Below are 15,275 nucleotides of genomic sequence, written 5' to 3' on the forward strand. Positions count from 1 at the left end.
TCACCATCATCACCACCATGACCATGACCATGACCAGCACGACCACCATCACCGCCATGACCATGACCACCATCACCGCCATCACCACCATCATCTCCATCACCATCATCACCGCCATGACCATGACCATGACCATGAACACCACCACGACCACCATCACCGCCATCATCACCAGCACCACCACCACCATCACTGCCATGACCATGACCATGACCATGACCACGACCACCATCATCACCATGACCATCATCATCACAACCACCACGACCACCATCACCAGTACCACCACCATCACCGCCATGACCATGACCATGACCATCTCCACGACCACCACGATCACCACCATCACCATCACCTCCACAGCATCACCACCGTCACTACCATCACCAACATCAGCAACATCATCACCATCACCACCATCACCATCACCCTCACGACCACGATCAGCACCGCGGTCCTCACCGGCACTGTATCGGTAGACAGTCAGCTCTCTTCCATACTACCTGCACAGCCTCGGGTGAACTGGGTGAACTGCTGAACCTCTCCATGCCTCAGCTTCCTCTCCTACATGTGGAGGCAGGATTGCGTTGGCTCCCAGAAGCCTGTGAGGGTTAGAGTGCTAACCTGCGCCCATATGACAGTGCACATTGGGTTGGTGTCCTCTCTTGCCAGGCATGGGCATAATGTCTCCTCATTTCATCTCAGGGACTTAGGAAGCACCTACTTCTAAATTGGGGAGCACAGGGTCCTGCCAAGGCCTTAGGGTCAGTGGTGGCGGAGCTGGGAGAACCATCGGGGACCGGCCAGAGCTGGCCTCTGTTCACATGCCTTCCTGACCTTCTGCTGAGTCATTCCCTGTGACCATGGTGACGACCGTGCTGGCAGGGCTGGTCTGGTTGGGGTCTAGGCACTGGGACTTCCTGGGCTCCCCAGGGCTACTCCAGTTCAGCAGCCAGGCCTCAGCGCCTCCGCATGAGCTCAGCGTTGGCACCAGGACCCCCCAGACCCCTCTTTGTGACCACTTGGTGATCGCCCATGAGCGGCCGGCAGTTCCTGTGTGGCGGCGCCCTGGCGGACCCGGCGTGCGTCTCCAGCTCTGGGTGGGGAGATGAGGGGCAGCGCTGACACGGTGGGGCCCAGCTCCTCTGGCCAACACACTTGGCCAACAAGGGCCACAGCTGGAGGGCAGTGCTGAGCGCCTGTGCTCGAGACCCAGGCTGCCTACGCGTGGCGGCACGCAGCCCTGCCGGGAATTGCGGCACTGCGGACACACACCAGACGACAGCCCTCCGTGGCGGTGGACCTGGCGCGGCCGCGCCATCGTTGGCTTGGTCTGGTTCATCCCCAGGGCTCCCCCAGCGGCTGTCCCCTCCCCAACCCCCATCTTACTTTAGCCACAGGGATCATGGGGACACCCTCCTCCCAAAACCCAGACAAAATTCTGCCCCCGGGGCAGGTCCGTCCAGGACACGGGGTGGGCGTCTCACGCTGGCATGTGCCGACGCTGGTGGCGAGGTGGGTGGGTGCCCGTCCGCGAGGATCCCTCCACCTACAGACAGCGGGGTCAGGCCCAAGCCGCACGACCGGTCAGACCCGGCTTAGAGGCAGTTCTGCTGACCAACACCCTGAGCACGGTTCTTAAAAAGTTTATTTTTGCGAGGAAGAGAGAAAAGGTAGGAGCAAGAGAGAGAGCGCGCGAGCAGGGGGAGTGGCAGGCAGAGGGAGAGGGGAAGCAGGCTCCCTGTGAGCAGATGGCCTGGATGCGGGACTTGATCCCAGGACCCCGAGATCGTGACTTGAGCCAAGGGCAGACGCTCAAAGGACTGAGCCACCTGGGTGCCCAATGATCAGATTTTTCAATGTGACTCTCCTTGGGTAAGGTGTGACCCCCGCCCCCCTTTCCCTCCTCGGTCTGCACCTGCTGCGGCCCTCCTTCCCGGTCACTGCTCCTTGTCCTTGGCTGGAGACACGGGGATGGTGGCCAGCGGTGAGGGATGGGCCGGCCTCCTGTCACCCACCTCTTCCCCACCAGGGTGACCCCACAGACAGGACAAGCACTTCAAGAGGCAAGGACACAGCCCCGTGAAAATGACACCTGTCAGTGGTCACAGCCAAGGCTGTGTAAGAGCCACGGGGGCGAGCAGGGTGAGGGGCTCTGCGCGGCAGGAGCTACGGCTGGGAGCTCGGGGTGATCCCTGGAGCAGTGCAGGGCAGCAGGGACATCCTCGCAAGATGCTGACGTGGGGGCAGCTCTAAGCCCGTCCAGCCAGCGACCGAGGGGCGTGCACAGGGGCCGGCCGCGGCGTCTTTCTCATCCCCCTGGGGGCCCGGCCCTGCAGGATCCCCTGGTGAGGCCACCTGGGCCCACGCCGGTGCCTGGGCAGGAGACCAGCCGCCATGCCCGTCCTGAAAAACCCACCTGTGGCCTGAGCACCCTGCAATTTCACTTCCCAGTCCCGGGTGGGGGGCATCACCGCGCACGCCCGGCACACACTGGCTCCAGGGCAGAGGCCGCCGGCGCCCCCTCTGGCACAGCTGGGACTGTCCCCGGGGCTACAGGCAGAGCAGGCCTTCCCTCCCCAGGGCAAGGACGGGCGGCGCAGCCACCGCAGCCGCATGAGGCCGCCCTAGGAAGCCACCACCCACCTCCCTGGCCACAAGGCAGGGTCAGTGTGTGCAGAGCAAAGCAAGCGACTCCTAGGAGCATGCCTTCAAGTTCACAGACATTTCCAGAAGCAGGGCAGAGTGGCCTGGCTGGAGGCTGAGCCCTCTCATGGGATGTGGCCCTGGCCATCCTCAGGGCAGCTACCGCGTGCCCTGCAGTCTCCAGGAGGGATGCAGAGCCCACAGGGAAACCCCTTCTGTGGGATGCAAGGCCTGGTCCTAGTCAGGTGTGGCCTTGGATCTGCAGGGGGGCCCCAGACAAACCCCCACCCTCTCTGGGTGGCTGGGGACGATGCGCGGAGGGTGGCAAGGGTCTGGCTCCCTGCAGGCTGGGTGACTCCCTGGGCCTAGAGTCACCAGGGGCAGTCGCGAAACCTCTGGGGTCAGGCTGCCCCTCTGACGTCCCCACGGGCTCAGGGGCTCCCAGAGCTGAGTGTCCACCGACAGGTCAACGTCCACCCAGAGGTCAACGTGCCCAGGCCTTGGTACCGCAAGCCGGCAGGACAGTGGCCCGAGCCCTGGGCACCTGGGGGGTGGGGGCTCTTGGACTTGTCCCACCCACAAAGGATTAAGTCGTGATGCCCGTGCTAGAAGCCTGGGGCTCGCATTACGTGTGCAAAACTTTCAGGGCCACGCGGAACAGGCACAGAGAAAGTTCCCACTGGATAAAAGTTTCTCCTTGAATCACCACAGGGCCCCCGGAGGAGTTCACTCGGAGGGGAGAGAAGGGAGAACCTCCCCACCCTGACTGTGCAGGGCAGGAAGGAACGGGACCAGCACGGGCTCTGTCTCAGCCGCGCCGTCTGCGTGAGGGACCGCCAGTCCCAAGCCAGCTGCAGAGAGAGACAGATGCGGACAGTGGGCAGCAGGCCACGGGCTCTGATCACCACCAGCCCAGACGAGCCCCACCCTGCCCGGAGCCCAGTTAGGGCCAGGAAGGTCCAGCAGGACCCTTGGTGCTTGAGAGGCCCTGCCTTCCTGCCGTTGGTGGCTCCCCAGCGGAGTGGACAGGGCAGGGCTATGGTCACTTGCAGAGCTCGGGCCCAAGTGCAGCCAGGAACGCGGGTCCTCTGGCACAGCCGCAGGAGGGCCTGTGGCCCAGGGCAGCCCCTGTACCCCTCCCCCAGCTCTAGGCCCCTTGCTGAGCAGATGGGTCAGAGCGGGGGCCATGGGTGCCCCCCGGGGACACGTGATCCCAGGCTGTGGACAGCTGTCCCGAGGTCTCATGATCTAGGGTGGACGGGCCCAGGCAAGTCACGAGCTCGGCCTGAACGAAGGTCAGCCTCTGTTTCCGGGGCCCCACTGGGTGTCTGACGGGGGAAATTCCCGTGAACTGAGCCTGCCCCATCCCCTGTCTCCCTTCCTCTTTCTCTGGCCCGGGCCTGGGCTGGCCGGACCACACCTGGGGGCCACGGTGCCGACGCCTGGCCTCTCTCAGCCTCTTCCTGCCCAGTCTTCCCTCTGGAGCCTCCGTGGATGCCCCAGCATCCCACCCCAAGGAGGGACATGCGGTGACGACCCCTCAGACACCCAGTACTCCTCATGGTGCGGAAGGGGAGACTGAGGCCCCAAGCAGGGACAACACCTGCCTCCAGCCACGTGGCCGGTGAGTGGCCCCATAATGACCAATCTTCAGACAGTGCTGGGCTTTGGGGACCGTCCCCCTCAGGCGTGTGGAGCTGACCCTTTACACCAGGGGTCCTGGCACTGTCCTTGGGTCACCACACAGCTGCGAGAGACCGAAGACGATGCCAGGCTCAAGACCCCATGTCCTCCAGGCCAGGCCCCCAGCGTGTCCCTCCCCAGAAACACTCATCTCCGCCCTGCATGGACCACAGCCCTCCACGTGGCTTCAGAGGGCCTCAGCAGAAAGCAGCGCTGTCCTTCCGGGGAGCCTGGCCTCTGAGGGGATACCCACAGGCCAGCCTGTCACGGCTTCTCTTCAGGGCACAGGAGTCCCTACAGACGTCCTCAGCCCCTGGCATGTGGGTGCTCTCCAGACCCTCCCTCTCTCTAGCGCCTGCCGAGCTCAGCGCCCCCTGGACCGGTTTCAGACCAGCTCCGGCCACGAACCAGGGCCGCTCTGTTATGGCCACATACACGGGGCGCTTTTGTCCTTCTGGTCCCACCCGTCTGTGTCCACAACACTCCCTGGGGCCCTTCCTCCCGCTGCTCGCCCATGAGCCACGGGCCCCCCGGCTCCAAGCCTGCCCCTGGGTGGGAGATGGTGGGGGGAGGGGCTGCAAAATTGGGTGTGTGCCGTGTCCCAGCTGTGGCTATGGGTCCGTTTCTGAACGCGTATGCCAAAGCTCAAACCCTGCAGCTTTATGACGCGTATTTTATCACATCAGTCGCAGCTCAATGAAGCTAGTAAGATGGTGTTAGCGCCCCCGGGGGGCGAACCTACGGGAGCCAAGCCAGAGGCCACGAGAACCTCAGGACAGAAGGTGGAGAGTGTGTGGGCAGCGGGCAGGCCCCGTACGGGTGGCCCACGTTCCCCCAAAGAGCCGAGGGCGGGTCGGACAGGGCAGCACGCCACGGTAGGAAGGAAATGCTTCTCACGGAAAGACGAACCAGCTCAATGAAAGAAAAACCTCAGATAATTCTCAGAGGAAAACTATCTTAGATGTTGAGGCTGAAGGAAGGATTCTATTAAATCTCTAGGCAGAGAAACATTTTAAATTCTACACTACGTTTGTCGTGCCCTTAAAGTAAGTTCCGGAAAGAGTAGGGCGGTATTCCGTTTTGAGAGAAAAGGACTCAGATCCAAGGTTTTACACACAAATGAGAAAGTCATGGGGCGCCTGGGTGGCTCAGTGGGTTAAGCCTCTGCCTTCAGCTCAGGTCATGATCTCAGGGTCCTGGGATCGAGTCCCGCATCGGGCTCTCTGCTCCGCAGGGAGCCTGCTTCCTCCTCTCTCTCTCTCTGCCTGCCTCTCTGCCTACTTGTGATCTCTCTCTGTCAAATAAATGAATAAAATCTTTAAATAAATATATATATATATAAAAAAAATGAGAAAGTCAGAAATTATGCCGTCGGGGAGCTGGAACCTAACAGGCGATGACCTGGGGAAATCCCACCAGAGCACGGAAGGGGTTGCTGAGGACAGTCTGAGAGCGAAAGCTCCCACCCAGAAGCCAATCCAAATAATCACTCCGATGGGGTTAAAACACAGGACGCCGTGGCCATGAGCAATCTTCTTGAAGATTTTATCTTGAAGTCATCTCTACCCCCAGCGTGGGGCTCGGACGCGCCGCGGGACCGAGAGCCGCACATCCCACGGACTGAGCCAGCAGGCGCCCCCGGAGCCACGAACGATTTCACAGAAGAGAATTCAACGTGCCAAAGGAACAGCATCAACCGAGTGAGTCCTCCTTTTCCTAAGATCCCCCTCAAACCCAGCAGGCCGGCCTCAGGAGGGCAGAGGGGCAGGAGACGCGTGGGGGGGGAACTTGCTGCGGTGGCCGGAGGGGACTCGTCACGGGGGCAGCTCGTTAGAGCCACGGGACAGCAGACGCGTCTTCTGCAATCAGGGGCTGCTGGGGAGACGCCCCCAGCAGCTCGTGGCAGGCGCCGCAAACACAGCCCAGCAAGACGGAGCCAGAAGGGCAAGTGCCCACGACAACGGGGGACAACGCGCTTGTCACCGGCCGGTGGGACAGTGACTATAAATACATCTAACTCCTTTTTAAAGACAAAGACTCTCAGATTTACTAAAAAAAAATAAAAATCGAACTCAAACCTGTAAGAAAAGGTCTGAGAGAAAGCAAACCAGAACGGCTAACACTGAAGTTGGGCAAGACGGGCCAGGAAACAGAAACCAGAGGAAGTACGGGTTCCGGGGAAGAAGCGGAATTCCACACACCGGGCTGTGATGGGAGGAGACGCCGGTTCTTCTCGGGAGTCGGAACAAAGCGCGGCTGGGTCGTCGCAACCGGGAACTCTAACGCGGGTGCTCGGGACTCACACACACGAGCCGGCCGTGGGGAGCGCGTGCAGCCTTCGGCCTGAACGCGGGCCCCGGACGGTCAGAGGCTCTCGAGGTCCTGCGGTGGTGGTCGGCGGGGACCCGCACGCGGCTGTCAGGAATCACGCCGAGACCCCGCGTGGGCCTTCTCCACTTTTTCCCAGCGGTGCCGCCATGCAAGCCGCAGCACCCCGTCCGCCCTCGTGGCCTTCGCCGTAGTCCCCGGCCACCCGGCCCGACTCCGTGTCTCTAGTTCTGTCCCTTCAGGAGTGACGCACGGAGGGACTCCCGCAGCACACCCCCTCACGATCTGGGCTGCTGTGCGAGGGAACGGCTGCTCCTCTGAGTGCCAGGGAGTGTCCCCTGGCATGGCCGGGGCACGGCCAGTCTGACCACCCCTTGCTGGAGGGCACTGGGCTGGCCCCGGTTTCTGACTCTAACAAAGCCGCTCGGAATATCAGGGCCCAGGTTTCACTGTGAACAGAAGCATCCGTCCCTCTGGGACACATGCCCCAGAGGGCAGGGTCACCCAGAGTCGCCGCCCACCCGTCCTGAAGGCCATGTCGGAGAGCCCGGCGCATCTGCACTCTGGCCATCAGTCCTCTGCTGTCGCCGCTGGGATGTGAACAGGGACGTGTGACCACAGCGGTACTCTGATCTCCCTGAGGCTAACGACCTTGGACGTCCTCTCATGGGCTCACCTGCCACGCCCTCTCCCGGGAGGTTTCTGGTCCTTCTCCCCAACCTGTCTTTACAGCGTGGGGTTCAGGGGCCGCCGGATGCCCGGCCACCAGCCCCCCGCCACATGCCTGCTTCGCGGAGGCCCCTCCCAGCGGGCAGCTGGTCTGTCCCCCTCCCAACGAGAGCCCACGGGGAAGAGGCTTTTAATGTTGACGAGGCTCAGTTTGCCAGTTTCCCCCACTAACAGGCCGTGTTTCGCTGTCGCTTCTGAGAACAAGAACCTCCGTGTAGCCGAGGAAATCCTCTCCCGGGCTTCCTTCTCCAAGTCTGAGTTCCACGTTCTGGATTTGAGACCGTGATCCGTTTCGGAGTCATTTTTTTTATTCTGATGAAACGCACGCAACATGGAACCTACCGTTTCAGAGTGCGCAGTTCGGTGGCTCTGCCTACCTTCTCCATGTGCAGCCGCCGCCCGCCTCTGGGGTGCCCAAAGGACCCCCCGGTGCCCATCGGCGGCCGCGCCCCAGCCCTGGGAACCACACGTCCCGTTTCTGTCACTACGCATGGGCCTATTCTCGCTCGATTTGAGTTAATTTCTATAGCGTGTGTGAGGCTTAGGCCAAGGCTCCTATCCCTGCCCGGGAGGCCCAGTTCTCCAGCTCCGTCCGTGGAAGAGCCTGCCGCCCCCCACGAATGGCCTTCACACGTTGGTCAGAAACCATGCGGGCGTGTCCGTGCGGCTCACTTCTGTTCACCCGTCATCGGCCCCTACCCAACGCCAGGCGGTCCGGACTCCGTTGCTTATGTGAGGGTTTTAGGTTACTTTCTTCCTTTTTCAGGACTGTTTCTGACTATCTAGGTCCTCTGCTTTTCCACGTAAATTTTAGAATAATCTTGTCTATTTTATGTCCACAAAACACGTTGCTGGAGTTCTAATGGACTCGTGCTAACCGTACGGCTTCGTGTGGGAGAGGACTGATGCCCGGATGGCTGGGGCTCCCAGTGTACGAGCGGGACGCGTCTCTCCATCGACTTAGCTCTTCGACCCCTTCCAGCAGCAAACTGGAAGACGCAGCAAACCCGTCTCGTACGTATTTCGTCAAACTTGTACCTCCGCGTTTCATCTTTTGGAGAGAGCATGACCTCAGCCGAAGGCAGGTGCTTAACCGACGGAGCCACCAGGCGTCCCCGAGTAAGGGCAGCTTTAACTCTTCCTAATTCGTGTGCCTTTTCTTTTTCTTGCCGTGAGACTCCGGCTAGGACCTCCGGTACCGCGCTGAGTGAGAGGACGGGGAGTGGACGGCCTGCCTCATCCTCGGTCTCAGAGGGAAAGGTTCAGTCTTTCGTCACGCGTCGTGCTGAGAGACGCACATTTTTAGTCTTTACGACACTGAGGTGTTTTCCCCTTTACTCCAAATTCCCTGAGAGTTTTCTTTTTGGTCGTGAATGGTACCGTGCCAACTCAATGTTGCTTTTTCTGTCTCTACTGACATAACCACGGTTTTTTTGGACTGTTGAGCAGCTTTCTAACGCTGAACCTGTTGAGTTGAGCCAATCCTACCTGAGGGTTTTTCTTATACGTTGTTGGATTTGATTTGCTAATAGTCTGTGGAGAATTTTTGCATCTAAACTCATGAGCGATATTGGTCTTGTGTTGCGCTGTCTTTGGTTTTGATAACCAGGTAATTGTGGCCTCAAAAATCTGTTGGGAGAATGTTTCTTCTCTTGTTTTCCAAAAAGAATTCGAGAAAAGTTAGTGTTAATTCTTTAAATTCTTGATAGAATTCTCCAGTGAAAGCATCTGGACTTGGAAATGTATCTTTTGGTTACGAATTTGATTGCTTAAACTGTTACAGGCTGTTGAGATGGTCCTTTTCATCTTGGTTGAGTTTTGGTGGTGTGTGCTTCCCAAGGGACTAGTCCATTTCTTCCAAGATGCCGGATGTATGAATGACGTTTTTCATCATATTCCTTGATAAGCTTTTTTGAGAGAGACAGAGAGAGGTGTGAGCACGGTGGGGGTCGGGGTCCGAGAGAGAATTCTAAGCAGGCTCCACGCCCAGCAGGGAGCTGGAGGCCGGGCTGGGTCCCCGTCTGCGAGATCATGAGCTGAGCGGAAATTATGGGTCAGACGTTTAACTGACCGAGCCCCCCAGGTGCCCCGATTCCTGGGTCAGCTTCTGAGTGGCTGGAGGGCCTGTGGAGGGCCCCTCACCCATCCTGGTGTCGGTACTTGAATTGTCTTTGTTCCAGGTTGGTCGATCTTACTAAAGGCTTGTCCGTGTCACAGTCACGGACTTCCACACGGAAGCACAGTGCTGTGCAGTGGGCTGGCTTGAGAAACGTGGGAACACTGACGTACGGTACCAGTGGCCACACGTTAACACACTTCCCTCAGTGTTTGACTAATCAAATTAGCAAAAAGAAAAAAAAGGACATAGAGGAACTGAGAAATATTATTAATTAAATTAATCAAGTAGATCTAAATTTAAACTCTGTGACCTACGCTCAGGAAACACATTCTTGCCAAGTTCCCTTAAAGCAAGTACTAAGACAAGTCCCACTTTAGGTGACACAGAAAGCCTCGGTGGCCAGCTTGTCCTGGTTGGCCTGACACCACAGGATGCGTGTCCTGGGCAGCCCCCAGTCCCACCCCCCAGGACGGCTGGACGCCTCAGACGTCACCCAGGCAGGACTCACAGGCTGCAGTACGTCACAATTAATAATCACCAGGTGACGGCTTGTTATGATTCCCTGCTGGAATTTGAAATGTGACCTAATTGAGTAGAGGAAAGCAAATCTGTCATTACAAAATGTTGAAACATAACACAATGAGGTTTCTAGATGTTGACACAGTCCTGGCCATCAGTGACCACAGGGTAAGGGGTTCGGGATCAGGGTGGCGTCCGCACGCACAAGCACCCACCACGGGAGTTTACGAGCCGCTAAGACGGTGCTCACAGCTTGATACTGACATAGTGACTTTCTAGAAACATGTATGTTATCTGAACAGACCTCCCCCAAAATGCAGAAAATCCGAATAGTCACAACCGAAAAAGGGAAGACAGAACTCAGAAGTTATTCCCAGGAGGGCGCTGGGCTCTGAAGGCTTTACCGGCGAGCTCTTGTGCGCAGAGAGGGAAAACAGGTTTCTAACTGGTTTCACGGAGATCGCGTCACCCTGGAATCAAAACCAAGCCAGGAGAACCCAGGACAGGAAGCCGGACTGCTCCTGCGGTGGCTGCGACGGTGACAGGGACGCCGGGAGTGGCCCCCAGAACCCGAGTGGATGGTCACATGGCCCGTCCGAGTGCTCGGAAACCCAAGGGCCGCTCCACGCCGGGAAACGCCACGTTCCGAGCAGCCGCGGTGGAGGAGGAAGCTCCAGAGGACGTCCTCACCCACGACGTCCTTTGGGGGCAGAATGTGCATTATTTTGCAGCTTTTTGTTTGGAAATTTCAAACTCACAGAGAACGTGGAGGAAGAGCTTAGAGGATGCGCTCGCCTTTCACCCCATCTGCCTACTTGTTACTCTTTTCCTGTTTCTCCCTCACCCTCCGCGGGCGAGCTGCGCTGTTCTTCTGAGTGTGGGGTGGGAGTCGCCACGGGACCCCGTTACCCCTGAGTCTCCTTCCCTTCAGGAAACGCGGCCGCTTCCTCAGCGAGCTCCCTGCAGGGCCGGGCCGTGGACCCGAACACGGGAAGCCGCCGTACTTCCCCGTTGGCACGTGAGGCTTGCGGACTCGCCCCAAGTTCTAGAGGCGGCGGCCACGCCCGCATGCACACAGCGGCCATCACACACGCCGGGGCACACGCAGGGCCACTGTGGTGCTCCCCTCGTCCCCACTCTGCACTCGGGGACCTTACGCTGGTGGCCTGGCATCCGCCACCCAGGGACTGTGCCATGGAAGCTGGCGCACGCTGCCAAGCGGTGCTTCGGGAGCCCGTGCCGGCCCGCAGGCTATTCGCGGCCCACTAGGGCACGTGCCCCACGCCCGCCGCGCCGGGAGGGCTGTGTCAGGGTCACGCTGTGGGTGCCTCGTCCCTAAGCAGCGGTGTTCCACGGGTGGAGGGCCGTGGTGGCCTCGCGAGGGGCCGGGTAAAGCCCGCCTGGTGGGAGCGTGGCGCACAGCGGGACGCGTCCTCATTTCCGCAGCTGCTGCTGCAAGGCCCGTACCTCCTGTCAGGGCCGCGTGCCACCCAGCAGGCCCCGCGGAGTAACCTGTGGGCCGGCCCCAGGGCAGCCCCGTGGGGGCCTTCCCAGATGGCAGCTCTGCCCCCACCCCCCACACACAGGTGCCACGACGGGAGTCAGTGAGGGGAGTTCCCCCGCCCCGTGCATGGGGACTGGCCGCCATTCGGGAGTGCACCGTCTGCTGCCTTATTCAAGCCACCATGCCGTGCTGGCCTCCGAACGGGCACGACAAAGGCCCTGCCCCCACAGAGCTGCTGTTTCAGTCCGGGACGGTCACCAAAGAGGACGCGTCTGCAAACAGACTGCGTGAGTCAAATGAAGCAGGGCTGGCCGTGGGTGAAGGTCACTGCAAAGCTGAGCCCGCAGCAGAGATCTGGAACAAGTGCGGGGCCCAGCCATGCAGAATTCTGGAGGAAGAGTCTTCCAGGCTGACGGGACCGCATGCGCAAAGGCCCTGGGGCAGCAGCCGGCATCTCACGTTCCAGAAAGGCAGGAAAGGAGACGACGTGCCTGCTCTTAGTCTCACTGTACTTGACGATTTCTCTGGTCTCTGGGAGGAAAATCGGGACAGAATGGGACACAAGCTCTCCTGACCGGCCTGGGTGGGAGAGACTGGGACACGCTAAGCTCCGGGGAAGCAGCGCCTCACCCGGCACGTCGCTGCCCTTACCTGCAGAGGCACACAAGCACCCCTGGTGTGCCCACCCGTGGGTCCACATGTGCAGAGCCCACGTGTGCATGTGTCCGCGAGCCCACCCTACACTCAAGGGTCGAAACAATGTTTTTCACCCGAACTGGCACCTGCTCACGCCGTTCCATCGACGCCCCGCGAAGCCCACCCAGCCGCGCCCGCTGTCGTCACCCCCGGGGAAGCGGAGGAACACGGGGACGCGCAAGGGGACAGGCTGTGCCACAGGGAAGCTGGCTGCGGCCCGTGTCTCTGCACAAGGGGTCACCGCACGGCCCCAGGCCGGGGGCCTCGGGAACGGCCCCCCTTGCAGCTGCGCCAGCTCTGGGAGGCCCTGACAAGGCCGGCGGCACCAGGTGGTGCCCGGCCTGGGTTCTGGGAGCCAAGGGAGGCAGATGTGACCCGGCCACCCCCACACCCACTCTGGCTGAGACAGGACAGGTGACAGGCACTCAGGCAGCTGCTATGGCCGGCCCTGCCAGGAGCCCCCAGTGATGGAGGACACACGGGCCCAACTGGGGGTCCCCTGGCTCTGCCCATCCATCACGGTGACAGGAGGAGCCCCAGGAGAGCCCAGGGTGGGCAGACATGGGGGCAGGTGGAGCCGTGGGCAGCTGCACACACAGGCATCCTGAGGACGGGGGCTGGGGTCGCTCTGGGCTCAGCGTGTCTCTGCCTGTGGCTGCAGGTCTGTCCTCCCCGACCTTGCACTGAGCGGGGCCAGTCCCGATCCCATACCGGACGCCCGGCCGTTTGCCTTATGCTGGATCTGCTCCCCATGGGTCAGAGGTCAGCAGGCAGGTTTCGTGGTGAGAGGACCTTCTGGAGCCTTCTGCTCCCCACGTCTACAGGGAAGGCTCCGGAGAGGTTTGTCAATCCGTCAGTCTTGACTCCCGCGACCGCATCCAGACCACGGGGGCACCTGGCTGGGGAGCGTGGCGGCTGCTACAGTGGCTACAGACCTGGGGCCCCACGGGCTCGGGGGTGCACCCGTCCTGCCCATCCCGTTACACTGGAGGGGAAGGCAGCAGGGCCTGGCAGGTGGTGGGCTGTCCCCGTCCACGGGGCCTGGGACCGGAGCAGGCGCGAGCCACGCCGTTAACGCGGACAGAGCGCCGGGTCAGGCTCGCTCCCACGGGCAAGGAGGCCGACGTGCCTTCAACCGGGACAGTCCGGGACAATGACAAAGGAGCCAGACGGGGCGAGAGAGGGAGGAGGCAGAGCCGCGGTCCGACACACAGCGGTCTGCGGGCCAGACACACCGGACGGTCGAGGGGGCTGCGACACCACAGATGTGCCGACGCCCCACCCCATGCGCTTCGGCGTTGTGTGCTGGGCCTTGCGGGGGAGCGTTCGGCGGGCGGGGAGCGGGAACAGCTGCGACCTCAGCGGTGGCTTCTGGAATATTCTGGAAGCAGCCAGGAGCCTTGGGAGGAGGGCTGAGTGGGTCCAGGAGGAGTCAGGAGGGCAGGACTTCAGGGCCTCTTTCCAGAACCGCTTCTAGCCCCGGGCCTGGGTACACCGTATGGAGAGGAAGACCGGTACCTAGAGGTCAGAGGTGGCCCTTGGAGGTCACCTCAGAGCCTAAATGCCGACTGTCACCAGGAGCAACCTGGCTGGTGCCCAGGAACACCACCAGGTTGAGCAGAGAAGGTGACGACCCGAGAGAGGTGACCGCTGAGGGACAGAACGACCTAAGGGGGCGATGACCCGAAGGAGTGACAGCTGAGGGAGGTGACGTCGGGGGGGGGTGACCTGAGGGACGTGATCACATCACACTGGGGCTTCGCCGGCTCGTGGGGACAGGGCTGGCGGCAGCCCCCGAGCAGAAACTGCAGGCAGGTGCCTCGTCCCCCCACGCCTAAGGCTTCAGCACCGGGGCTGGGACATTCCGGGAGGGAGAGGCTGCCGCGTGGAGAGCAGGCTTCGGGCAGCGGAGGCTGGCGGGTGTTCGGAGCTCCCCGGCGGCGGCTGGGCTAGGCCTGGGGGGAGCAGGGGCGCCCGCAGCGGCCCCCACTCTGGTCCACGCAGGCTGTGAAGCAGCCCCAGGCTGTCAGGTCCGTCCATTGTCGGTCGGAAAGGACGTGCCAGAGAGAAGCAAAGTCACGGCTGAGGACACTCAAGGCCTCCCCACAGGACAGGAGGTCGTCTGCCTGGGGTGTCGCGGGGAGACGCCGGAGCCTCGGGTGAAGTTGTCTGGGTCACCTGCCACCCAGAGCCGTCTGGGCGCCAACAGAGCCGGCCCAGGCCCCCTCCCCGCGGGCCCTGGTGGCCCCAAGCTGGCCCCTGGCCCCGGTGGCCCTGAGCCAGGCAGGGACCAGAGGCCGCGTCCACTGCCCGCCCCCCCCGCAGCCGAGGCAGCCCCGCCACCGTCCTCCCAAGCACCCCGGGGACCTCGCAGCGCCCCGCCCCCACAGCTGCAGGAGGCCAGGCCCCCGGGCCGGTGACCTCAGTGCACCACCACGAGTGCCCCTTCGGGAAGGGCCACCGGCCGCGCAGCAGTTGGCAGGCAAGAAGGGGGCGCCCCGTCGGGAGGCTCCCAAGTGTGACAGGACTTGGAGGTCCTTGTGACTGTGCCAGAGGCTGCGTGGGGGAGGCGTGGGGAGAGGAAGGCGCTGGCTGGGCTTCCACGCGGGCACCGCCCGGCTCGCTGCCACTCGCCGCTGCTCTTGGCTGGAGCTGCTCCCGACAGAAGGGACGCGGGGCGGCCGGGCGGGGGCTCGCGCGTGTGCGTGTGCGTGTGCAAGGCAGCGCGCGGTGCCAGAACAGACGAGCAGCCGCGGCGGCCGGGCTCCGTCCTGCCAGCTCCCGGCAATGGGCCCCGCGGGCGCCAGAGGAGGGGGAGCCGCCGCGGAGGGGCCTGTGGACGTTTGCCACGGCGAGCGGCGGGCCGGGCGCCTCCCAGGGGCCATGGGCGCGCGGGGCCGGTCTCGCAAACAAAGCCCAGGGCCCGTTGCCGGCAGCCCGGCCCGGGAAGGCAGCGGCCGCTTGGCACCAGGTCGGTGGAGGACTCGGCTGGGCGCGGGCGGTGGCAGAGGTAAGGGGCCAGCTCTCAACCTGGGTCCGGGTCGCGGGGCG

At 61.9% G+C, this 15,275-nt stretch overlaps 1 protein-coding gene across 1 annotated transcript in view; it reads right to left on the minus strand.

The window, feature by feature from the left end:
• The window catches only part of ACSF3 (acyl-CoA synthetase family member 3), an 88,919-nt gene that overhangs the window by 53,740 nt on the left and 19,904 nt on the right, over positions 1 to 15,275 (minus strand). The window lies entirely within an intron of this gene.

This window comes from Meles meles, chromosome 19, assembly GCF_922984935.1.
Source record: "Meles meles chromosome 19, mMelMel3.1 paternal haplotype, whole genome shotgun sequence".
NCBI lineage: Eukaryota > Metazoa > Chordata > Mammalia > Carnivora > Mustelidae > Meles > Meles meles.